At 38.8% G+C, this 25,056-nt stretch overlaps 1 long non-coding RNA gene across 1 annotated transcript in view; it reads left to right on the plus strand.

Moving 5' to 3' along the window:
- Nucleotides 1-13,582, plus strand: part of LOC106148966 — a 36,154-nt gene extending 22,572 nt beyond the window's left edge. The window contains exon 3 of the long non-coding RNA XR_001234780.1: nucleotides 13,504-13,582. This is a non-coding gene — a long non-coding RNA (uncharacterized LOC106148966). The remainder of the gene's footprint in view (nucleotides 1-13,503) is intronic.
- The last annotated feature ends 11,474 nt before the right edge of the window (nucleotides 13,583-25,056 follow it).

Genomic DNA, 25,056 nt, shown 5'->3' on the forward strand with positions numbered 1-25,056 from the left:
GTGAAAAGATCTTGTAGAGCAAGATGACAATGAGCTATCACTTTATATATGTTAGGATTTGGACTTGGTGACTATGATCTGGTGACTATAATTAATATGTGTTGATGAACTGAGCCACTTTGAAAAATAGCTTGGTAGAATCTCAGTTTGTTAAACATGGAGTTTTTGTGTTATCCAGTATTTCAGTCCTAGGTATATAGTAAAGAGAAATAAAAACATCTAAACAAAAACATGAATACTAATATTAAGAAACTTAATATTTGGATATAAAATCAATATACAAGGATGCATAATATTTCTATACATGTAATAATGAACAATTTGAAAATGAAATTAAGAAAACTATAATATCAACAAAAATAAAATATGGTCAAATTTAGCTAAATGAGTGTAATACTTCTACACTATACATTACAAACTGTTGATCAAAGAAATTAATGAGGATATGCATAGTAAGACATACATTCTATATTCATGACTCAGGAGACTTAATACTGTTAACATGACATTATTCTTCAAATTGGTGCATATATTCAGGGCAATCCTTACCAAAAATCCAACCAGGAAATAACAATATTAAGAGTATTCATATTAATGAATGCTAATATTCATTATTCATAATGACCAAAAAGTGGAATCAGTCCAGGTATCTATTAACTTGTGTATGGGTAAATCAAGTTTAGTATGTCCATAAGGGGACTGTTATTCAGATATAGAAAGGACTGGACTTCTGATTCATATTACCTAATGGATGAACCTTGAAAATATGCTTAGTGAAAAAAGTCAGTTACAACAGATAACATTTCTATGAATGTCTGTGATAGGAAAACCTAGCAATAGCATACATTAGTGGTTGCCTATGGCTGTAGGAAAATGATTGCTAATAGGCAGGAGTTCTTTTTGGGGATAATTAAGGCACTGTAAACTTAACATTTTGGTGGCTCCGTATACTAAAATACTGAATTATACACATGTAATTGATATATTTCTATATCATGGAAATTCTATCTCAATGAATATATTTAATTTATGTATATCATATAATGCAGTTTATCCTTCTTTTCAAAGAATTTTCTTTTTCTTCAACTGGCAGCAAAATAATTTGGTGATAATGTGACCCAAATGTTGGATTTTTCTCCATTTACATTTTTATGGGTGTGAAGGATGAGAGGAGAGGCTAAGAAAAATCCTAACTAGAGTAAAAACAGTTGGGTTATACAGTGACTTAGCAAGTCCAGTCCTGTTTGTCCTTGCCCTGATTTTTCCCCTTTTGGTCCACAGAGTCTTGAAGGAACTCAGTGTGGTGCTCCTACTTAGTCATCCCCTTTCTTCCCGGGCATTTTCAAGGAGCTACTTTGATAAGCAGTGGGCTAAGTCTTGGTATATAATCACCTGGAGGATTTAATTAATTGATTATATTGGGTAACTTGCCCAAGGTCACACATATCCCATAGGACTGGGTACGAAGGACTTAGAAATATCTGAAGAGCATGGAAACAAACTCTAGGGGAGCTGAGTTTCAGACTATCTTGAATGGAAGTTGAGAGCTCTGTCTGGGTGAGATCTCTATCACTTAGCTGTTGGACTTGAGCTGCTTCCTAGGAGGTCCTTTAGTCTGTAGTCTCACTTCCTAACATTTCTGCACATAACTGCCAGGAACTGAGCATCACTTTGCTTGATTTACATACACCTCTGTATTTTTACTGACCAAAGAACATAGAAAAATGCTTAGGAGATAAAAAGGCTGGATGGGACTTCCATGGAAGTACCACAGACTGACTTCAACATCAGAAACCTCTTTTCTCACAATTTTAGATGCTGAAAGTCCAGGACCAGAGGCCCGCTAGGGCAGGATTCTAGTGAGGGCACTCTTCTAGGATACAAACTTCTATCTTCTTGATATATCCTAAGAAGGGTGAGAGATGATAGATAGATAGATAGATAGATAGATAGATAGATAGATAGATACATAGAGACAGAAAATTCATGAAGACTCCACTTTTATGATCTAGTCCCCACCAAAAAGGGTCATCTCCTAATACTGTCACAGTGAAGACCAGGAATTACACATAAATTTGGGGGAGCACAAACATTCAGTCTATTGTATCACCTTCTCTGTCCCCAAGGTACTTAGCAAATATATGATAAGAGCAAGTTACTCCACAGGAGCTACAGTGTCATCTCTAAGTGTAATAAAAATAACAATGTAATATTATCTCTCAGGTTGTGAGGATCAAGCAAGGTGAAACATGAAATCATGATGGACATAGAGAAAGGTGCTATTAATTAATGTTCTTCTTTGCCATAGCTCCTATGAGGCAATGGGGCTCCCTGGCTTTTTTAATGCTTGGGACAAAGCAATCAGTTGCAGAGTATTTAACTTTGTCATCAGACCTGGAATGATACTTCCAGATCATTTCCCAACTCATTTGCTTCACAGATGAATTTACAGAGGTCTGGAGAGAAGGAACTTGTCTGAGGACCCACAGCTAACTGATGGTATAGCCAGGGCTCTGGCAGCAGATATTTGCTCTCTGCTTTTTCTCAGGATGACTTGTGGGCTCACAAACTCAGAAACTTACTTTTCTGTACTTGAGCAAAATTGTGTTAAACTTGTTGGCCTAAGTAAATGAAGGCAAGAATGGATTGCCTTTTCTTTGAGTGAATGCAGATGTGCTAAACTGGGTGATGTAGGATTTCTGTAGGATGCTACTGCAGGGAAGCTGCTTGGAACCATGAGGAATGCACTGCCAGGAGCCAACTCATCCCAGAAGGCCTCGCTCTGTGGCCCATAAATCGCTGCGGAGGGTGTATCAGACTGGACTGATGTGTGGTTTTGTGTCTCTGACAGTCACTCAACTGAGTTATCACCAAGTGAACATGAACATACGCATTTCACACACATGTTCTGAGACCCTACAATTTTGCCCAACTCCTAAGAATCTCAGACAGACAAACTTCATGACCCAGAATAAGAATCAGGAGAGCTTTAGGAATATCTAATATCCTTTCTATTTTAAGCTCTCTTGTCTTTTTCACCAGGGGGCATTTTGTTGTTGCATTATTTAATATTCAATGGACAGTTCTGACACATTGCCTGGGAGGCTCCTGTAGTACAAAGCATCCTGGTTCCCATTCTCTAACATGCTGTGTGGGCTCAGGAAAATTGTTTAACCTTTCTGATCATCAGTTTCCTCATCTGAGTAATAGAGGTTTCTGGTTTCTAAGACCCTCTTCAGTGGTAACATTTTATGTGTCAGTCTACCCCATCATGCATTTATAAAAGTCCTCAGAAAGTGTCTGCCCGACCTTTGTGATACTCATATATTCCTATTGCTTGCATTGGTGCCATTTCCACCTGTCTGATACAGAAGGAAGAGGGAAAAAATAAGATCAGCATCTGTTCTGTGAACAAGAGAGTAGAAGAAAGGAGATGGACATTCAAATCTTAACTTTGCCAGTAACATTCTATGTGTCTCTAGCTTCATTATAGTAAATATGTAAAGTACTTAGCATAGTGAATTATATTTATTGAATTGAAGTTATATATTAAATCCATATAATGCAGGTAACACAGTGCCTGGCATATAACAGAGCTTGTTAGGCACTGACTACCCATTCCTCTGCTCCTGCTGTTTTTCTCCTTTCCTTGGTGTATAATATTTTATTTCCTGCGTGTTACTCATAGCACTCTATTATGGGAGTCAAAAACAACAGCAACAGCAACAACAACAGCAACAAAAACAAATCAAGCAAGCAAGCAAAAGAAAAACAGGTTTTCTTGTGGACCACTTCCATTCCTTACTTGAAGCAGAATCAGATCAGTGAAATGGTACAATTTCCACATCAAATACAAGTTAGTCAAAGAATTTCCCAAAGTAGCACTGTGATGAGCTACAACTGTACCTCAACTGTTTTAATCATTATAAGTCTAGATTTTTTAGGATGTAAACAGCACTAGATTGGGCTGTTATTACCAACACATGAAAAAATATATCATCAGCAGGTACATGAATCGGGGTCATAGTAATTTTTTTGAGCTTTTAAACCATATTTGCTAGAGGAGATAAGTAGAAAAACTTATTTTTGAGTTGTACTATCCCTAACGAAACTGTATCACATATGCAGAGTGCAACATTCTTTGGAAAATCACATGTAAGGATCTATGTACGCGTAAATTTAGCAAAACACCTTTAGTTATACAAGCATAAATGCTTCTGCTATTTTTGCTCCTCACTAAGGATTCCAAGTGAATGGGTGGCAGATGCCTGTCTACACTTCTCTTGGGAGGATCCGGAGCTTCCAGTGCTTTTGTCCTGAGCTCCACGATGGTCAGTTCCTTCAGATAAGTCTCTTTTACTTGGACAGAACTGACCTGAACTTAGAGTCAGTCAGTTTCTCTGAAAATCCTGTGTTATATAATCAGGAGATCACTCCTGCCATTTCCAGTGATCATTTCCAGCTGGATATTACAAAATGGGGCAATGGTGCTTGGAACATGACATTTCCCTAATAAGAGATTTTCTAGAGATGCCAGATCAATTTAGAGCTTTTACTTCCCAAAATGTGGGTACCGGGAAGAAACAAGCAGCTTGCAAGTGTTTCTGAGAGCCTTTCTTACTATAGCAGTAAAGGAGCATTCAAGTGAGAGTTGGATCTTTTGCTCTATGCTCTTTTTGTTTCCAAATTTCTGATATACTCTCTATCCTGCCCAATAATGTTCTGAAATTCCACTTCCGAGAAGCCTTTTCTCCTTTTGGAAGCAGTTATTACTCTGATCAAATACAATGCATTTTTTTTGCTCCTATTAAGATTCCTTAGACTCTTGCTAATGTAGGACTTCTTCCATTACCTTGCTTTAAATCCAAATATCCGGAGGCTCATGCAAATACTTCTGCAATGGAGAATAATCTATTATACAAACTGTCCATTCACCTGACAAATTCAAGGGTATCAGTTCTGTATTGGTAGCTGGGAGTTTTATTTTGTTTCTTACACTGTTCTGCCCAAGATTATGGTTGTAGCTGTTTCATCAAAGTGTTATTTTATCCTTGCTTTGAATAAGCTTTCCAGGAAGTTTCCCAAGGAAACATTTATTTTATTTTTATGTTTGCAATACACAATAATTACATTCATTGTAGGGATTGGTACATACACATATTATACCTTGATATCTTTTCCTCCCCTTCCTTCTGCCTCCCCTCTGACACCTTTCTCAGATCCCGTTCCAATCTCCACAAAGTCCACCTCCCTGTTCCTACCATCTTTCCTTTATGGTGCTCCTTATTTTTATGTTGGGTGTCTCATATAAGAGAAATCATGTAACATTTAATTTTCCATGTCTGATTTATTTCACTTAGCATTATGATCTCAAGGTGCATCCGTTTTCCTACAAATGGCTCCAGTTTATTTTCCTTTTTTTTTTTTAAGACAAGTTCTCACGCTGTAGTTTAGGCTGGTCTTGAACTCGCTTATATGGTACAGGCTGGCCTCAAACTCATAGTGATCTTCCTGCCTCAGTCTGCAGAGTGCTGTGATTACAGGGATATGCCAACATGCCCAGCTAAATTTATCTTTCTTTATGGCACAGTAGTACCTCATTGTATACATGTACACCACATTTTGTTTATTTATTCACTTACTGATGAGCGTATAGGCTATTTTCATAAATTAGCTATGCTGAATTGTGTTGCTACACCAAGTGAGTATTGGACAGAAGAATATTATAAAATATATTGGAACTCCTTCATTCAAAAGCAGCTGGAAAATGTGTGTTCCTTGCCAAAACATTTTCTGGGAAAAATGTTTAGAACTCCAAATGAGTGTAAAGCTACTCTTTCTTCACTTTCTTCCCTCACCTACTCATTCCTATAGATTTCTGTGAGAGATTTTATTATATGCTAGTATTTTTTCTGTTTCTTCACATTTGAACGTAAATAGCACAGATTTCAATCCTTCCAGATGTTAAATTATTGGCTTTTTAAAAATTATGACCACAAAGTCTTTGTAAACATTTTTATTAATATATTTAAAGTATTGTTTGTCTTTATTAAGTACTATGCATAGCAATTAATATAGTGATATTTGAGCCATTAGACAGTGAGTCAAATAACACTAATAATAAGCAGAGTTTACTGAAATCCAGTTTTCTCCTTTGGTGAGAAGGTGTCAGACCATCGTTTCCAAGGCAGAACCTGATACCAAGAAGGTGGCAAACCCCGCCCCCTTGCAGCTGTCTCTGCTCGGAACCGGCAATTCATGCTCACCTTCCTTTGCTCAAGACAACATGGCTTGTCAATTTAGGAATGCTGAACAACATTAAGACTCAGTGTAAATGAATGTGCAACACGTGAATAGATAATAGATGAATAAAGAAAATGTATTTATATACAGTGGAGTACTACTCTGCCATAAAGAAAGATAAAAGTTGAATCATTTGTAGGAAAATGGAGTTGAAACATCACATGGTTTCTCCTATATGAGAAACCCAAAGTATATATAAAGCACAAAATAAAACATGAATAATAGGAAGGAGGGAGATCTTTCTCTAGGGGAAAAGGATGCAAGAGACAGAGGAAAAAGGAAGGAGAAGGAAAGAGGATGAAAAAGAAATTAAGATGTGTTATGTACATGTCCCAACTCCACACAAACAATGTGAATATTGTGTACTGCAAACATGTACTCATGAAAAAAAAGAAAAGGAAAATTAGATTTTTTTGGTCAATAAATATAAACTCTTAGTGAATCATTTTAAGTTTAAATACATATGCACAAGTATATATGCACACTTTTTGGGTTAAGTTTCCATGGCAGTTTCCCCTGAGAAATCAATGCAGGTAGAATATTTTATTTATGTTTCTGTCACAGGAGGCACTGGTTGAAGTTGGTCCAGAGTGTGTTAATGAGCAGGTGGTGGGAAAACTGAAGCCCAGCACTGCCTGAACAGATTTCATAGTTTCACTAGAGGAGTGGAGAAAGCAGGGCCTTTATTCACCAACTCTCCTCTGTCACTGGTTGAGTATCTTTCTTCCAGGGCTGGCCATTAATCCCCTTGCCATTTCCATCCTCCACTGTGTCTACCCAGTGTATTTTTTCTGCAGGCAGTTACATACCCTACAATAGGACACCATTTTCTGTTCTGGAATAGTGAATTCCACGTGGTCACAGCTGCATAATGATAATAGCTGCTAGTACGGCATCTGGAGATCGGGAAAAGGAAGTTGGAATGGGAATGGGGAGTAGCTAGCTGTGAGCGCTGAGGAGCAGCTAGCTGAATACCAGTACATGCTCCAACAGGACAGACAGGATTTCTCTCCTGTTCAGTTTTAGTTGCACGGACTCAATGCTCAGTGAGTTAAAAATCATTTTTTAAATTGAGCTAAGATGAGAAGGATTTTTTTGTGAATATTCTTATCCTCTTACAGCTTTGTTATTTTCTCCCATCCCTTAAATACCAAAATGCCCTGCAAAAATTCAGTGCATGTGGTGGATCAACTAATGGTCAAATTGTAACACCCAGCTGAACTGAATCAGGATGGTTCTGGGCGTGGAAGGCCCACCTGAGGCCAGCAGCACAAAAGGAGAACTGGAGGGGGAGATGACATGCTGTTGGTTCTCCTGGAGAAACTTGTGCTGGCTTTCCTGATATGAACTCAGCTGTTCCCATCACCAGAGACGCTTGGGTCCTCACGGTTGCTAAGGATGGCTGTGGTTCTTTTCAGGGTAGCTCTGGCCTTTACCTTGAGCGTTGCTTCCTGGCTCCAGTGCAGATCCCTCAGCCTGCTGGCACAGATCCTTCATCCCACTGGCACAGACGTTCTAGTTTCCACCACTGACCTTTGGACCTTTCCATTGCAGATCCTTGATAGAGACTTGCATGAGATGTTGTGGTGTGCTCTAGGTCTCCAGCTGGCCTCACAGAGGACATTGTCATGGTGCTAGGTCTTCAGCTGGCCTCATGTAGGACACTGCCATGGGATCCAGGCCTTCAGCTGGATTCTTTGGGTCTCTAGTGCATGGACAGACCCCTGGCGCTCTTCTGCATTTGACTTTTTGAGTGAGTACTATAAAATCATTCTATAAATTATGTGTCCTGTATTAAGTACATTCCCTTGTAAGCCACGACTACAACAGTACCCAATTTTTCCCCTGTGTCTCACCTCTTATTTCTCAGTGCCAACTTTTTGACTTCTAAGTGCAATGTGTATCTTGGGGCTCAAGCCCTCCTTCACCTCCCAGTGTTTTCCAGAATACTGTCTAACTCCTAATTCCATGAATTAGGCTACTGTGATTCAAAGAAGTGGCCTGTCTTTGCCAACTTGAGTAGGCAGCTGTCTTGTTTTCCAATCTTTTCTTCACTGCTGCGTTTCACTTCTGCTTCCTGTTTAACTGAAGCATGTTTTCTCCCACCTAAATCTTAACTTGCCTCAGCATTGTCTGTTGTTAAACATTCAGCTCTACCTTGATCCTGATGGTGACTGATATCCAGCTCCAACTCCACCTAGCATTGCCAAAATGTCCATCCTAATACCAGAACAGATTCCTGACTCCAACGAAGATACCTGCTTAAAGTTAAAGGGTGTATTCAGTACTTGTGAGAATACTTGTTTCCTCAAGTACTAGCAAATGAAAGAGAGTCGTTCCTTCTAAGAGGAATAATGTTATTTTTGCCTCATCTAGGAAACCATACAAAAGGAATGTGCCTCGGTCACTTTCCCATCACTGGGACAAAGTACCCGACACCATCACTTACAAAGGAAGTGAGGTTTAACAGTTATGTGGCACATGCCTGTAATTCCAGCATTTTATGAGACTGAGGGAGAACTACAAGTCTGAGCCTAGCTTGGGCAATTTAGCAACTTAGCAAGAACCCGTCTCAAAGAGTAAAAATGGTTGTGGATGTAGCTCAGTATGAGGGCTCTGAGTTCAATCCTCAGTACTGAAAAAAATAAAAGTGGCAAGATTTATATTGGTTCATGGTTTCACAGGGTTCAGTGTATGGTTGATTGACTCCAGAGCACAAACGGAAGGGCAGAGGGCCTGGCAGGGGAAAGCGGCGCAGTCCGTGGCAGGCATAAAACAGAGAGAGGGAAGGGATGAGTCGGGGATAGTGACTATATCCTTCCAGGGCATGACTTCAGTGATCTGCCTTTTCCAACCTGACCCCACCTTCAATGAATTAATTCATTGATAAGGTCATAGCTGAAGGTGCTATTACAATGTGGGATCTGGTTGGAGCTAGGTCACTAGGGATATGACCTGAAAGGGGAAGTTTATGTCTTCTCTGTGTCTGCTTCCTGGCTACCGCGGTTGCGCATCCTTTTTCCTCTTGGCCATTCCACCGTTCCATTTCTGCCTCACAGCCAGTAGACCATGGATTGAAACCTCTGAAACTGTGAACAAAATGTAAACCACTACTCCTTAAATTGTGGGTATTGTGTACATTGTCACAGCAACAGGAGAGCTGACTAGTACATAATAATTCTCGTGTATCTCTAATTTTTCCTTTGATTTAAAACTTGTATCCTAAGATAATTTTTCCCAGTATGATAACTATTTTATAGTCAGTCTGCAATCTATGACAAAAAGTGGGAAGCTAAGATAGAAGGGTGTAATTCCTAACACACAATTTAAATATTTCTCCAACTACATGGTTGGTGGCTAAATCAGTGACACCAAACGCAAATAGCACTTGGAATAATTTATTGCTTTAGGGATGGGATATTTTATTCTCTACAGACATAGACATCCTCAGTAAAGGCAGAGCAGTTCACCTGCCAGAGGTGAGAACACATGTAATTATTTATCCTTATTAATGAATGATAAAGAGAGAGAGAGTCCTACAGTCCAGTGGACTGTTTAGGATGCCCTTGGAGGTGTTTAGCTCTGCTTAAAAACCCACAAATTGTGCATGAAGAGATTCTTCCTCACTCTGTGCCTACGTAGTCAAGGAAACATTCACAAGATTTTGTCTGTTTCTTCAACTGTGAATTGGGGGAAAATACCGCTCCAGTTAATATAAAAGTTTTACATAAAATGGGGAGAACTATTTTTTAATCCCTCAGAGTGATGATTCAGTTTGATTCTTAAGGGGGGGATGTACATTTTAACCTCATTGCTTATTTCCACCGTGGAAGGTGAAATTCTTCCTGAATCCAGTCAAATAATTGTATTTTAATTTTCTGTACATATGAAGGGTCTGATTCTTTTTAGGTACTATCCCTACTATAGAATTCCCAGCCAAAGTGATCAGAATGTCAGGACCTGTCTTTGGCAAGAGTGCTATATCCACCTTGGTCCTTGGCAATCAAATACTTAAAGACTCTTTCATATCTATGAAATACACCCTGGTATCTAGCCTATCCTGAAATAGGACATACTTTTCTCCCATCAAAATTTGTATCTTATACATTTCTTATTTGGCCCTCATGAAACTGGAAGTACATTTTGTTTATTTACAAAAGAGAAAAACACAAGTTTTGGACTCATATACTGGCACACAATTTGGGTCATAATTAAGTCTGCTTGCTATATTTCAGTCAAAAAATATGTACCAATGGGCTAAGTTCCTGCCTCGTGCTTTGCACTCTTTATGATGCTAAGCCTAAGGTGGCCTATTGTGAGATGTGTTCCTAAGGAAGAAACAAGAGTAGTTATCCCCAAGAGGTCTGAGATCTTGGCTGAATTTAGGAGCATGACTACCCTTGTTCAGCTTAGCCCAGGGCTCAGTTTACTTTTTGTCACTGGGTAATTGTCTCTTTATGCCTTTGTGGGGCCCACAGAGAGGAGCATTCATTATTTCCTCTGAGGTTTAGGTCATGTCCCTCAGGATAGGCCAGGGATTCCCCATCTTTTTAATACACAGACTCCTGTAGTGGTCTGATGAAGCCAAAGTGCCCTTCTTAGTATTTTATATGCATAAGAGGCATAGAGTTACAAAGGAAAACAATTATACTGAAATAAGCTTTTATGTTGGAAGAATCTTGTTTAAAAACCCTTACGGATGAAGAATCTTTCTTTATCTATAAAGAATATTGGTAAACAAAAGAAGAGATTTAAAATATTTAGATGGATCTTTATAGCATTTTTCTTGTAAAGAGTTTATAGAGTTTTAGTAACATTTGAACTGTGATAATAGATCCTCTGTATAGACACAGAGATCTTCCCAATCCAAGGATTGCTGCAGTAGAGGCCTCAATAGTTTTCCCTCTTTTTGCTAGCATTTCCCATGGAGTGGGCTATGGGTGTCCCAATTCTCCACTATCTGACCACCGCGTAGGGCTGGAAGGCTTAAGGCAGAGTGGTACACAGAGCACAGAGCAGGGGATGAGAAAGTGAGGGTTTAAGTATAAAACTCAGTCCAACCTAGGAAGGATAAAGGGATGGATGCCAAAGGACAGTCAAAAGTTTCCCCAAGGAATGATGTGTGGCTCTAGAAAGGGTTGGTGAAAAGGGTGGTGTATACAAGATTGAGTTAAGGGCTCATTTCTGATTTTGCTGGCTATCTGCTGGCATAGCTCTAAAACAATTCAAAATGTCTCAGTCAAGGGAGAATTATACATATTTTTTAGGTAGTAGTAATAGTATTTGGCAGTGCAGTATAGAGAATAGGTATGTTTTCTACATATTAATAAAAATTTCCATTTTTGCAAATAAGCCATATTCGTGAAAAACAAACTTAGAAATGTCCTATAAACTTAGTTTGGACCAGTTAGAATAATGGATATTTATACGTTCCTGATTATTTAGAAATGCAGGCAACAGATAACTCATTCTCACCCACGTAACCAGAATGGCCTCCATTCTGTGCCCTAGTGCCCAGAATTCCTTCATTGAACAACCTGGCCTGGCAAACAGAGCCACCTCGTGGTCGTAGTAGGAAATGATCTAACCCGGAACACATTCCGTAGCCTTGTGGATCTTCAGGAAGCACGCTAAACATGAAACAGCTGGGCCTCAGGTCAGGCGCTTACGAATTAGCAACACTGAGGTGAGGCCAAATAATGTGGATTTCTAAAGAGTTCTCAGGTGATGGAGTAGAGAAGGACTGCTCTTTAGCGAACCACACTTTGATTACCCTTGCTTTACAGTAATCTTCCTTCTAAGGAGGTTGTGCGCAGGTTGTATTATATGACTTCAGCAACTCCACTGGCTGCAGGTCAGTTCATTTCACACATTAGATCAATTTTTTCATATGGGTGTGCAGTTTTTGTATCTGCATTTTTGTACCGTTATTTTCCTAGGACATCACAAAAAATATTTTTCTTTTTTTCCTTTAATTTCTTTCTTTCTTTGGGTTTGTAGTTAATATTTAAAAAGGAAAAAGCTGACAGAATTTGATAAACATGAGTACTTAACACATCTGATTAAGTAAATAACACCACAAGTTTTGAAATTTGCTAATTACCGTTATATCTTAAAGCCTTAGAAAATGTCCAATTATTTATATTGTCACTGATGTTCCAATTTTCTTCCAAGTTTTCCTTTAATTAAAATATGTTTAGATAAAAAATATGCAAAATGGAAAAAGTTATTTTTGTTTTTAACTATATTTTTTGAAAGCATAGAATGTTATATATACATTATTGGCTAAGGAGATTTGGAGGACCTATAGATATAATTTCTAGTCGTATTTTTCTGAAAAATGGATTTTGATTTCCAAGTAAGAATCAATTTGCACAAGTAAATAGACCTTTGCAGATGACCCTTCTATAAGTTGAAAACCAGAGTGCTCATACAAGGATTGGACAGTTCACAAAAATGATTGGACAGAAATCTCAAAAGAATGTTACTTAACACACACACACACACACACACACACACACACACACACAAATGCAAGTGGTAGGGAAGCAGGTTTGTGGTGCTTCAAATTTTTAGTCAGAGCCAATTTAAAAATGGCCAAAAATCTTTTTAAAGGCCTTTTAATTTCACCTAAGGTACATTTTAAAAATAAAACATACAGCTTTTCTTTCTGGTAGTTTTTATCTTTTCATAAAGACAAAACCCCAAAACTTCGTGAGACATTGAAGCATACATGGGTTCTTTGGAGCCAGCGTGGAATCCATCAGTCATTTCCCCCAGTGGTTGCGTCTCCAAGGCTGGGAAAATGCATAGTGGCAGCGTCCCACTAGTTACCGAGATGAAAGTTGTGTGATGCCCTCACACCACCTTCGTCAGTGTCCTGACAGCCAGAGTGACTTTATGGGCCAAGTGAAAAAATACTGAGGACTAATCTATAAACAAAGGCTACCTTTGAAGTTAGCAGGCAAGTAGATTCAAATGTGTGTGAGCAACATGGGATGGGCTTTTTGTGTCGTTTCCTTTCTCCCTTCTCTTTTCTTTTGAAACACCCAAGACTTCTGAAACAGAAGAGCCATAAATGTAGAAGATTTATTTAGTAGGACCTTTGTGACCAATAGCCTCTTAGATCTCTGGACTCTGGGAAATAAAGGAAGCCCTTTGGTAAACTTAAGTGTTTATGGTTCCTATATCTGTTTTAAGGTTTCTTTCATGAGGAACAATGCTTCTAGTCATGCTTCTCGTCTGCCTTCACCCTGAGATCCAGCTTCTGCAACTCAAGACAAGGCAAGGTATGGATCTACGGAAGTGAATATGCCATCTCATAAAGGAATTGCTGATGCTTTTGGCCCAAATATACAAATTCTTGAAGGAAACAGGAGTTGATACCATTTTACCTCCCATGTATTCACGTTGTGGGTCTTGGGACATGACCCTCCAACAATATTGCCTTGTTTGTTTCTGAGTGGGAGTGGAACTCTCTGAAAACAAGATTGTGTAACTGAGACTCAGGAATCTGGTGCTGGGCTGCCACAGAGTTTTCTCCACATGGGCTCTGGTAAGGTCTCTGGAGCCCTGTGTTCTAGGGCCAGCTGCTACACTGAGCAGGACAAAGGATGCTAATCATATCATAATCAGTAGAATTCCGACTTAAATTATCCAGCTATACCTGCTAAGCTTAATTGTCGCTTGACTAGATGGTGAGGTATGTAGACAGGTGATTGGATCATGGGGGTCCTGGGTTCATCAGTAGATTAATCTGTTATTGGTTAGAGCAGAGTGCGCTATTATGCACTGGGGCCCAATTGGGGACGTGCTTTGGAGATCTGGCTAGTGCTATTTCTCTGTGTTTTGCTTCCCAGCTGCCTTGAACTTAGCAATTTTGCCCTACCATGCTCTCCTGTCGCGATATTCCTGCCTTAGAGCCAACGGATCATAGGGTGAAACCAAACCATGAACAACAACAACAAGAAGAAAACCTTTCCCCTTTTAAGTTGTATATAGCTGGTATTTGATCCAGAGATGAAAATCTGACCAATATTCTACCACTAGGCCTGCTTGCAATTCAAAACCAAACTCACCTGTGGCAAAGATTGTTTCACATTAAGAACTCTTAGAATTGATTAGGTTAGTGCCCATGTGTACTTAATTCTTACCAATGTCCAACTTGAGTCATCTTAAAATCAGTTTTGATAAGTGAGCAGCCCAAAATACTGGACAAGTGTAGGGAATCCTGGGAAACATGACAAAGTCTCCTACTAGGAGCAAGGGATTTTTCTGTTGGGGTCCATCTTTGCCTTGAAGGCAAGATTTCTACCACATCTTGGTATTCTGGTTACTGAGGGCTTTCTCCCAGCCAGCTCCAACCTTTTTACATTGATGAGGGGCTAGAGAGTGTAGGTCTGTAGAATAACACCACATCTCTCTCTCCAGCAGGCAGCACATCTATATTTATTATTGTGGAATAGTATCAGCATATGCAAAAAACAGCTGCTGCCTGTGGGTCTCCAGCACCCAAGAATAAAAATAAGTCTGACAAATGTAATATATTTTCGAGTGTGTGTCGCAGAAGTTGGAAAATAATTCCTTAAATTGCTTTTGTTTTCATTTTATAGCCCCGGGGGGGAATAGCTATCAAATTTAGTATATGCATTTTACTTTGTGGCACTTTGAGATTCTACCATATCATTTATAATGAAAACAGAGCAAGCTTTAAATACTTTTTTTAAAAAAAAAATTTCTTTACCAGAGACATGGTCTGAACTAGTGCCAAAGATTTCAAGCTGGTGAACCAGCAAAGGACTCAGATAAATCAGAATGAGTGTAACAGATCTGATCTATTTCAGCTCAGATTAACCTCTTTACTGTGTCTTCAATGGCCCCAAATCCTGGGTCACAGGAATAAAAATGTCTAACAGAGCAGAACCTCAGGGAAAAAAATAATAAAAAAAGGAGTGAATTACATGAAGAAAAGTGAGATGTGTGACCACTGGCTATATGTGAGCGGGCAATGGCAGGGGTTGAGAGTGGAGAGGGTAACAGTCTTTGCGGTACCAGTCTGAAAGGCAGATTTATTTCACTTGTATGTAATAATTCCAGATCTCAGTGACAATTTAAAATAGTTGGTAACAGCTGCCTATAGGTCAGGTAACAATAGCGTTGAATAACCTCATAATGAACAACTGTGGATTTCATATTGGTGTTAATTGCATTTCATGCTCTTAGCTTTAAGCAAGCTGTGTGAAAAATACAGAACTAGGTTCTGCTTTTCTGATTTTTCCCTTCTAAGAGAGGGAAAATCTTCAGAGGGAAGTTCGAGGGTGGAAGACAATTCTGAGGCTTGGACGAAGTAGGACTTCCTGTGCAGAAGTCTGTGGGTGTTTTTGAGAATGAGGGACACCTACAGAGCTAAAAGGAGTTACAGGTGATGTGCAGAGGAGCTCACTCTTGGTAACTAGCCAGAACTGGGGGGAATTTTGCACAAACTGGCCATGAGTATTATCATATAGAGGTTTCCTCCTCTTTGTCAGCTGTTTGTTTTGTTGGATCCTGCAGCTTAAATACAGTATTTCATTGAGGGTGATAGTCTAGCTCTCCATCCGGGCCTATAGGCTATGGGGGAAGGATGCTGGACTAGTGTTTCTCCCTTTTTGGAGTGTGTAGGAATTACCTAAGATATTACCAAATGCAGACACTTAATTTAGTAGGTGTGTGTGTGTGTGTGGGGGTTATACTTCTAACAAACATAATGGGTGCTCTATGTCTTTCAGTTACACAGTATTGGGTTATAAATCCCAGGCATTTTAGCACTTCTGGGGCTTGACCACGCTGTGCACCATTGAATTCTCTGAGGCAAGAGACAAGTTACACCAGATAGCACCTGGTGATGCTGAATACATGTATGTGATGGCAAGAGGACCTAGGTTCTGCCTGGTCTGTAATAGTCACTAAGATTTCTGCGAAGAACTTGTTGGGCTATGTGACTAACACTGTTGGTATTTTCACTGTAGCTAGTTTAACCTACTTCAGATTTGGTTAAATGGTAGTCTGTGACCTTTCTTCAGTACTGATATTCAATGATACTACTCAGGGATAGAGAAGTATTTACATTTCAAACCCTTTCCTATTTAAGACACCATTATCATTTAAATATGCACGGAGAAGACAAATGATGTTAGTACTAAGCTAAGAATGGGAATCTTTCACCACAGCATGAGATGTAGAATATTCTTATTTTACACAATTCTTCAGAAAAAAATCAAGACACTTTACATGAACTGTTACAAGTTACTATACAGTGTTAATACTTGTTATTTAATATTTTGTTTATTACTGTATTTATATATATTTTCATTGTGAATGATATGAGTTATTAGGAACTGGTCCAATAATAAATTGTATGGTATTTTCCTCTATAAGTTATGTTGCATTAGAAAAGCATGAAAGGATATCAAAGTGTTGCTTACCATAAGGTAGGTGAACATTTATAACTTTGTAGGCAAGGTAGAACTAGATATGGATAGCAGAATGTTGCCACATTGTATAGTGGTGGTTGGAGATATGGGATGGAACGGATGAACTGGTGGAATCTTGTACAAAATCTTCAGTCTAAAACCTCTTTATATATCTGAGCTGAGATGCCATATCTCTTCTAAAATACCCAATGTTGCTTAATCAGGACATGGAACATGACTATTGCAGTTGAGAGGGAATTTACAGAATTTCAGAATATGTAATAATAGTAATTAAATATACTTATTTCTTAGAAATATATGCACATGAGAAGTGAATGACCACTATTTTTTTCACTCAGTAAATATGAGCTGACATATATTATTTTGGCATGAATCAAGCATGGTGCACGGTCCTGAGGAATTTGCTATTGTATAAAACACTTATCACATAATATTTCATTTTTTATTAATTTGTGAAAGTCATATGGGAGTGAAGAAAAGGGAGACAAATTCATCACAGGAAATATTTCTCAAGGAAAGGCCAGGTGACTGCAGGAACAGTATTTCTCTACAGAAGAAGCTAGAAAAAGCTATCAACAGTATGTATAATACATACAGAAATAATTGTGGTGAATTAGATCACTCAGTGGTTCTTATAATTTATTTTGCTTACTGATTTGCAGATTTAGTAATTTGGCAATTTTTATGTTTAAAGTGAAATTCTTAATTTTCTTAGTAGTTTTTAAAAAAAGATAAGAAGCTGACTTGGAAATTCTTAATTTTGCCCAAGAGAAGCCTCTTGGAAGTCTCAGTTATTGTGTTTGTAATATAATGAACATGGAGTAGGTGATCTCATGGTTCCCATCAATTCTAGAATTGTTAGTAGTGTGAGTACAGCAATTTAAAAAAATTTCTGGGTTGGAAGCTTAAGGCTTCTGTATCTGAGCCATACTATTATCGGCTATTGCAACTTAAGAAGACTGTTTTTCTTTCTGAGGATTTTCTCCTTTGTTAAATTGGAAGGTGTACTAGATGATTATCAAGGTTTTTATTGGGCCCATCATTTTATATTATCCCATCCCCTTCCTTGAGAATGCTCTATATCTTTTGTAAAGCAACAAATTTTCTTTCTTTCCTTTGTTTTCCAGTGCCTATATCTGGTCTTAGAAACTGGCTTTCCCTGATTAGGGGTGTGACCGGTGGCCCATCCTCCTGACTGGAGGTAGCTGAGGATGAAGGATGCAGAAAGGGCCTGGGGAGAGTGGTGACTGGGTTTCATTCAGGACGACATTTGGAAGAGGAAACTTCAACCATGTCAGAGCTGCTTAGTCAAAGCCAGCATTTCACCACATTTTCAGCCTTGTTAACAATGGAAGAATAATTCTCAGGTTTCCATGGTTGACTCATAACTTTCTTCTCCCAGTATTTCACAGGGCATCATAATTATTTTTTTTAAATTATGAAATACTTGAAAAATGCTGAGAAAGTATAGAGCAAAACATACAGATACAAGTGTACCTAACAATCAAATTTATTGTATATCAACATACATTAAATACTTGTTTTGGGTCTTTTATCTTACAATCAAATATAATATTAACATGTAACAAAAGTCATGGCACGTCCCATCCCCCTGCATTTCCTCCTTCCCCAGATGTAATCATTATACTGAAGTTGTCAGACATCATTTCAGTGTGAATCTTCTTTCTGTAGTACATCTTACATGCTATGTGTGTGTACAGTCATATTATGTGTTTAAATTTTTGCATAATTGGTATTATGCTCTATCAACCCTTTTATAGCTGTTTTTTCACCAGAAAAATATCTGACACTAACTTTTAAAAATATCTGTCCATGTTGACACATGTAATTCATTCAACGTCAGTTTGGGATGGCATTCCAGTATAAGAGAATAAACCTTCTCTTTTATTTTTTTTCACTCCTTTATTGAGGGCTGTTTGTAAAAAAGAAATCTTGGAAAGATGTATCTATGCTTGATTTAATGAACTTTCTGTGCTTCTGATGTATCTTAGGTACGGCCCTTTTGCAACATTTATATACGGTATTCTGATTGTCTTTTATTTTCTTTTTTTATTTTTTGGTTTTTTTTTCCAGTACCAGGAATCAAACTCATGACCTCGTGCTTGCCAGGCAGGCACTGTGCCGCTGAGCTAAATCCTGAGCCCTCTGATTGTTTTCTTAACAGGACTAAAATTCTTGAAGGCAGAGATAATTTCCATTCCTCTATGCGGTCATTCATTCAAGAACATTTACAATTACCAGTTAAATTCCAGGGAGTTTGCTGACGGTTTCCTGAACAGGAAAAGAACCTAGAGTGGAGGTCTTCCACCAGAGATGCATAAGGTGGATTTAACACACAAAGGAGTCGTACTTTGCTTATTATTATTATCTAACACTGAAAAAGTCATCTAACATTGAAAAGGTGGGAAGTTCTGGCTTCTCTTGAAAGACCGAAGAAGTATAACACCCCTTCCTCAACTTTACTGAAAGTTGGGTGGGGCTGTGCAGTGGCTGTGTCCCATTTGGATGGGACATGTGCTCTCCACCCAGCCCATGCTCCTCATTTATAGGACCTGTCTGGGCCTTGCACGTCTCCCAGCTTGTTAGCCTTCACTTGGAAGGAGATGGAGAAGCTGGTGCTGGCGTCATGATGACAGGGCAGAGCAAAAGTCAGGTGATGGAGCTGTGCACTCCGGAAGTCCAGGTGTTCGTAAGCACTGGCGCTCTCGATCACACAGAGAGTGCTGTGTGTAGCTTCCCTTAGCAGTTGTGTTTCTATCAATTTTTCCCTGCATTTCACCCGGTTTGGGCTTGGCACAATATTTGATTCCTTTATGTAATGTTAGTATGTGCCATAATTTACTGTATGTTTAGAGAACTTAGAATAGTTTCTGCTACCCTATGTAATATTTTTCCTCAAATTCCATGCTCTTGGATATTTTTCTTTCAACTTCTTTTTTCTTTCTTTTATTTTAAAGAAAAAAAAAACCCAATAACTTGGATATTAAAAATACCAATTTTTCTTTCTTTTTACTTTGTAAATATTTGTCTCATAGATCTTTGCTGATCCTTTTTTTTTTCCTCCAGTAACATTTCAGTGTCATTTTGTGCTGTGTTTCTCATACGTGGTACAGTTTTGATTTAGAGATACTTAACTTTAATTTTTTTATTTTGTAGGAAAAAAACAAAATTTCATAAGCAAACAATAGAATAATAATAGTTACTATGTGTCATTATTTATTTCATGATAAGGAAATATGACCATTTTATACTTACTATCTCATTTTAATAAGGACACCCAAGCAAATGAGTTTATCTTTCATATCCTCTATGTGTTTTGGTTTTGGTGCTGTTTCATTGTTCTGCATATTTTTGTTGGTTTGTCTTGAATTATATAGGAGTTGGCTTTTTTGTGGTGATCAGTATCCAAAATATTCTGATTCTCAATGTACTAGATATTCATTGCACATTTGTGAAATGCATAATTAAATGCATTTCATTACCAAAGGTAAAGACAAAGTAACAGTGTTTGCCTTATGCTCCTTGTCCTTCAGAGGTGCTTTAGATCTGAAATGGCCCTGGAAGTCTCGTGTGTTGGGAAGGTGACTGGATTATGGGCATGCTACCGCTGACCTGCTGTTAGGAGGTGAGGTTGGATTGGATGAGGCGGGTCAGTGGGGGTGTGACCTGGAGGAGTATAACTCCCTTCCCGTTCTTCCTTCTCTCTCTGCTTCCTGACCGCCATGAGGTGAGCAACTTGCCTTCACCCAGACCCCTATACTCATTCTGTATGTGAGTCTGCCAACAATAGACTGAAACTTCTAAAACGGTACACCAAAGTAAACTTCACCTCCTTTAAGTTGCAGGTGCTAGGTATTAGGTCCATTGAGGAGAAAGTAACTAAAACATCTTCCTACTTATCTCTCCTGTCAGGAATTAGGAGTTAAATATCTTACATTTACTATTATATCATCATTGTTTTCTTTTAATACTATCATATTTTAAAAGAAAATTATTTATCTGACTATACATGTCATTGGTTTTCTGCACACTGTAAACCCTTAAGTACAATTTCTCCCTTCTTTTAGTCTCCTCTGTAAATAGAGAAGCCGATGGGAGATGTTGGGAATGTTGCTAATTTGCACCTATATAGGTACCCAGTTCCCTGGTTTCTATACCTCTGGCAAGTCATAGTAAGCCCAGTAAGGATCCATTGGTGGAGTGAATATAGTTTTCTTGCTCATCCTAATATTGCCTTGAAGAGTTAATACTGAGAGGGAGAACTACCAAACGTGAAGGAAGGGTAAGAGAAAATCATAGAAAATAGTGTTTGTATATCACTTACACACATCTGGTGAGATAGAACACTTACACACCAGCAGGATTAAAGACTCACAAGTTTCCCACTTTGCTCAAGTGTCATTGTTCAAAGATCTGTGATCTTGGGATAGTTTCTGTTTGATGACTGAAAGAGAGACAGGATGACTTCACCCTATAGGTTGTTGACATTGCAGGGTTATGAAGACCCGGCTATGTGCTTTGCCTCTCATTTGCCAGCTCTTCCAATTAGGGGCTTTCTAGACCCCTGATTCTTAATTTGTAACACTGGAATAATTATATCCTCTTCGTAAAATTAAATGGAGTAATAAACATAAGCACAAGGTCTGTGACTGATATATATTAATTCCTCAGTTTAAAAACTGTTACACTGAAATTTGTGTGGGGTGTTGTAAATTTCTATCATTTTGTTTTGAGGTCATGTATCATTTTTGTTGTTTTTGTGTTGCTTTGATTTTGTCTTCATTGTTGTTTTGTCAGTCTTTTAATTTTTAAAATAAAAAAAGAGGGGCTGGGGATTTGGCTCAGCAGCATAGCACCTGCCTGGCAAGTGCAAAGTCTTGAGCGTGATTCCTGGTACTGGAGAAAACAATTAATAAAATAAAATAAAATAAAAAAGATAGAAAAAAATAAAAATGTACACAATTTTTAATAAAAGAAATTTGTGGATATGCTGCTGAGAAATCCTCAAATTTATCAAATCAGCAACGTTGAAGTACATGCTAAATAGTGCATCACAGGCTATAAAAATACCCAAGTCTGAGTGCATGTAGTAAGTATGGAGAAGGGAGAACACTGATAAACTCTTTTTTAAAGTTTATTTACCAAGATACTTTCAATATTGCATTCTCAATAATGTCTGAGTTTGATTACTCTAAAATTCTCACATCTGCTGCCTTACTGTGTGTGTGTTCCTGATTTAGGATGACCTCTTCTGCAGTTTGTGCCCTGCCATTGTTCTCTGTCTCCCACTCACAGACTGGTTCTTTGGTACTGTTTCCTTTTACCTTCATGGTCCAGCTCACACTGACCTTTACTTCTGAGCATTACTTTTGCCTCTGTATCACCATTTATCAAGGCTTGCTCTGTAGCTCTCTATTTGGGAATGCTTCCACCTTTTCATGTTTCATAGATACACATCCTGGGTTTTCTTATCCATTATTCCCAGACATGATTCTCTTTACATGTTTTCAGTGGCCACCTATGTTGACTCCCACTTCTGTTGCCCCAGCCAAATTCTTGATCCCAAATCAGACATTGTGCACTGGTGTCCGTTGCAGGGGAAATCTCTAAATACCCTGCCTATATCTTAAGTGCACTTAATGCTGTGCTGATTTCTGTCACTTGCAAAATGTGGTGAGATGGAACACTTGCATACAACAAATTGCACAAAACTCACTTGTTACCTGCATATAAGCAGCAAGGAACACAGAAGCTTAGGATTCCTGGCTAGCTTATTCCCAAAGGCCCAAGGAAGTGGCCCAGAGTGGATGGAGTCTTGTGTGCATGTGCCCTACTTGCACCATAACTGAAGGGTTATGGGAAGCATGTTCCACACTCCCAGCATGAAGCACTGGGCTGAAGCACTGGGAGACATCCAATTCTGGGAAGGACTGGATCCCAGCCAGGGCTGTCCTGGCCGCTTCTTGATCTAAAGATGTTGCACTCTCAGCACATTCTGAGAACCATACTTGGGAAAGTAGGAAAACTGGTTCTGTTTAGATCCACTTGCAGAACCATCCTGCACTCCTCGTATCTCAAAGTGAGTACAGATCTGTGCTCTCTCTACACCCCTCATCTGAGCTCTCAAGCTCGGAGACTGTACCATGTGCCCTCTGGAATACTTGTCAGATACCTGAAAGCCATCCTAGACACCTTGGGCTCCCCCTCAGGGCTATAAAGTCTTTTGAGCTCTGACTTGAGTTAGCACCAACTTCATCACATGTTTTTTATCCCCACTATGACTATCTTTCTTGTGTCCCTTCTTCTTTATGTCTGGATTAAAGTCATAGGGCTAATATTACAACCCATTTTCTTTTCAGTTCATTCTTATCTGATATGTATTAGCCTTACTTCTATGGGGGTTATTTTAAGATGTGAGTATTTATGTTACTTTCCTGAGCTTTGAAACCCTACAATGTCATCTTATATATTTTGGGGTAAACTCCCAAATCCTAAGCATGGGAAGTACAGCCCTTGTCCACATGACCACTGCCTCTTCTCTCCTGCTTCACCTCCCATCAATCTCTCTGTCCTCTTGGGTTCCTTCTATGCCACAGTCCATGCATTTCCCTGAAGATGCCAGACCTTTCTTACTGCCTTGCCCTTAAGCATGCCATTCTCTTTGATTGGAACATTCTCCCCTTTCTTCAAATCAGTTTCATCCCATTTTGCTCTTTAAGACCAAGCTCAAGTGTCAAGCTCTTCTAGAAAGTCCTCTATAAGCCTTGTGGTGGAAGTTACTTACCAGAAAATAGGACTATGGACAGAAATGTCTTTGTTATTTAGTGATTGATACTATTGAAAATCAATTTGTTTTCCTCTTTCTGTCAAAGCCTTTGAAACCACATGTTACCAATGACATAGCTGCAAGATGGCTATCCAGCATGCATCAGGCTTCACATAAAAGAGAAATAACTTCTTTGTGTTAAACACTATAGTTTTCAGTATTGAATTGTTACCATAGCAAAACTAAGTTATTCTAAATAGTATTACCTCCTCCTAAAATGGAGAAAACTTCCATTTTGGTTCCTCAGCATGTCTTCACTGGACTCGATGATTTATCCATCTGTCTTCTCATGTAGACTGTGAGTTTCCTAAGGAAAGAGATGACTTTTTTCTATGTGGCTTTCCCTCCAATGCAATGCTATTACATACTAGGAAATCAAGACACACTTGCTGAATTGGGTGCATTTCACCCAAATTAAACCATAGACAATGCTACCATTATAATATGTTTCATAGGAATTCAGCAATGTAAAATGATTCTTCCAAAGGTCATTCAATCCCCTGCATAGCAAATACGCTTCCACTCCACTCTTATGATTTGTGATACTGCCAATCTGAAGCTGTGGTTAGCTCTTCCTTCCTTCTCATCTTTATCAGTCAGGATCCTACAGAAAATAGATGACTTTGTTGTGGGAGAATCATCAAGAACTTTTTTAGAGAAAGAAGGATTTAGAAAGGTGTGGGTGGGTTAAGGAGCCAACAAAGAGTATTGTGGAACTCAGATACTAACAGGGAGTGAGTGACCATAGCGTTCCTGGAGCCTAGTACACTGTTAGCTAAGGCCAACATTCCAAACAGAAGTGACAGGCCTAGGAGGGCTCAGAGAACAACAGAACTGCAGCAAATTCAGAAGGAATGTCAATGATAAACATACCACTATACTTATGCTGCTAGTGGGATCTTCTGCTTCCATGTTGGCCAGCCCCAAATGAGGCCCAGATGATGCCATCTTTAGCGCATGATATCTTGGAAGCGGGGAGGCAATCCTAATGGAGGGGGAACAAAAAATGACCAGCATATACTCCCAAATCTGCATTGGATACTTCGTACCTGGGGCTTGCTAAAACTTTCCCTACAGGTGTGTTTCTAGTGAAGAGTATGAGGTAGGGTGAACACTTACTTCAATTTAGCATGGGCCTCTAACAGATCCCTCAAGGGCAGTCTGATCCGTGAGCTCATCCATGAGGCTTTTCTTGAACACTCAGGATGGGGTAAATACTGTCCCCATATTCTCTTGGCTTCCAAGGCCTTCCACTTTCCCAACACCTCCCAAGTTATGTGGAATTGTATGTTGTGTATGTATGTCTTTCTAGATTCTATCCTCTTTTAAGGATAGGGACTCTGTCATATGCATCTTTTTTTGTCAGGCACTAAGGATTGCCTACTTTTACTCAGATTTTTACACAAAAATGTACATATGAAACTAATTTTTAAG

This window comes from Chinchilla lanigera, unplaced genomic scaffold (assembly GCF_000276665.1).
Source record: "Chinchilla lanigera isolate Chin_1 unplaced genomic scaffold, ChiLan1.0 scaffold00033, whole genome shotgun sequence".
Lineage (NCBI taxonomy): Eukaryota > Metazoa > Chordata > Mammalia > Rodentia > Chinchillidae > Chinchilla > Chinchilla lanigera.